Source organism: Octodon degus, unplaced genomic scaffold (assembly GCF_000260255.1).
Source record: "Octodon degus isolate 3935 unplaced genomic scaffold, OctDeg1.0 scaffold00369, whole genome shotgun sequence".
In the NCBI taxonomy this organism is placed as follows: domain Eukaryota; kingdom Metazoa; phylum Chordata; class Mammalia; order Rodentia; family Octodontidae; genus Octodon; species Octodon degus.
In genome coordinates this window covers 9,608-12,279 of record NW_004524945.1, presented here as the reverse complement: position 1 = coordinate 12,279, position 2,672 = coordinate 9,608, and positions in this window count along the sequence as shown.

The following is a 2,672-nucleotide window of genomic DNA, read 5'->3' as shown; positions in this document are numbered from 1 at the left end:
CATGACAAAGAACAACTAAAGAATTTCATGATGATAAAGCCAACCCTACACAGGCTACTGAAAGATGTTCTAGAGAGGGACCAAAATTATCACAAATCCATGAATGAGAACAGAAGGAACCCACTAAATTGGGAAAACAATTAAACACAGAAGAAAAAGGAGGAAACAACACCAGGTAAATAACATGTCAAACATAAATCCCTATAACTCAATTGTAACCATTAATATAAATGAACTCAATTCACCAATTAAAAGAAATAGACTGGCACAGTGGATTAAGAAAGATAATCAAACAATATGCTGCATACAAGAAATGCACTTAACTCATAAAGAAATTCATAGTCTGAAAGTCAAAGGATGGAAAACAATACTACATATCCCAGCACCTCAGAAAAAAGCAGGGGTAGCAATCCTGTTCTCAGATAACCTCAACTTCAAACCAAGAATGATGAAACAAAATAAAGAAGGTTATTACATATTGGTTAGGGGAAAAATTCAAGAAAAAGAGGTAACAATCATAAATGTATAAGCAACAAACAGGGGCACAACAAACTATTAAAGACAAATTTCAATGGACATGAAAAATCTAATATTCCATACCACAATCTTAACAGGAGACCTTAACATGCCCTTATCCCAAAAAGATTGGTCAAGCAGACAAAAAATCAGCAAAGGAGCAGAAGAACTGAACCAGAGCTTGGAACAAATGGTCTTAATTGACATATACAGAGTGTTCCACCCAATGACAGAGGAATACACACTTTTTTTCAGGTGCATCTGGGTCATTTTCTAAAATAGACAACATACTAGTCCATAGGACATGTTTAAGTATATGCATGAAAACAGAAATTATCCCATGCATATTATCTGACCACAGTGCAAAGAAAATGGAAATAATCGAGACAAGAAAACAGAATAATCCCATAAATACATGGAAATTAAACAACACCCTACTCAGCAATCAATGGATCACAGATGAAATTAAACAAGAAATTCAACAATATCTACAATTCAATGAAAATTCAAGCACAACTTACCAGAAATATGGGATGCGATGAAAGTAGTTCTCAGAGGGAAATTCATAGCTGTGAACTCACACATTAGGAAAACAGAACGGAAACAAATAAACACCCTAATGCTGCACCTCCAACATCTAGAAAAGGAAGAGCAAACCAAATCCAGAGCCCAAAAATGGAAAGAAATCATAATTATTACAGCAGAAATTAATTTAATTGAGAGGAAGAAAACACTCCAAAGAATTAATGAATCAAAAGTCTGGTACTTTGAAAGATTAAATTTAATTGATAAACCACTAGCTAATGTCATCAAAAAGAGGAAAGAAAAATTTCAAATGCAAGCAATAAGGAATTAAAGCAGCACAATTACCATAGACCTAGTGGAAATTCAGAAGATTATCAATAGCTCCTTTGAGAATATTTACTTTCACACAATAGAAGACATAGAAGAAATAGACATATTGCTACAAAGGTACAAATTACCAAAACTGAATCAAGAAGATATAACAACTCTCAATAACCCAAAAACAGCCAGTGAAATATGAAATGTAGTAAAAATCATGCCAACAAAGAAAAGTCCAGGTCTTAATGGATTTACAGCTGAATTCTACAAGAAACTTACAGAAGATATAATCCCTATACTCTGCAAACTCATTAATGAAACTGAAAAGGAAGGAATTCTCCCAAAATCATTCCTGGAGGCAAGTATTATATTGGTACAAAACCCAGGGAAAGATGCAACTAAAAAAGAGAACTACAGGCCAATCTCCTTCAAAAACATAGATGCAAAAATCCTCAATAAAATCCTAGCAAATAGAATGCAGCAAAGCATCAAGAATATTATACACCAACACCAGGTAGGATTCAACCCAGGGATGCAAGGATGGTTCAATTTACAAAAATCCATAAATGTAATACAGTATATTAATACAGTCAAATCTAAAAACCACATGATCATCTCAATTGATGCAGAAAAGGCTTATGACAAAGTCCAACACTCACTCATGTTCAAAGCCCTACAGAAAATTGGAATAGAAGGCCTCTACTTCAATCTAATAAAAGCCATCTTGACAACCCAACAGCTAACATAATTCTAAATGGGAAAAAATTGAAATTTTTTACTCTCAGAACTTGTACAAAACAAGGATGTCCTCTATCACCCTGCCTATTTAATATAGTTCTGGAAATATTAGCTAGTGCTATTAGACAATAAAGAGAAATAAAAGGAATAAGAATAGGTAAAGAAGAAATTAAATTACCATTATTTGCAGAAGACAGGATATGTCACTTGGAAGACCCAAAAAAACTCTAATAAGAAGCTACTAGAATTGATACTCAATTTCACTAGCATAGCAGGATACAAAGTCAATACTCAAAAGTCAATAGCTTTTCTCTACACAGATAACAAACACACTGAGAGAGAAATAAGAGAAACAATACCTCCAACAATATCACCAGGTAAAATGAAATATCATGGAATCAATCTAACTAAGGATGTCAAAGATATTTTAAAGGAAAATTACAGTACACTGAAAAAAGAAATTGTAGAGGATTTCAGAAAATGGATACTTATTCCCTGCTCCTGGATAGGAAGAACCAACATTGTGAAGATGGCCATACTCCTAAAATTGTTGTACAAATTTAATGCAATCCCTA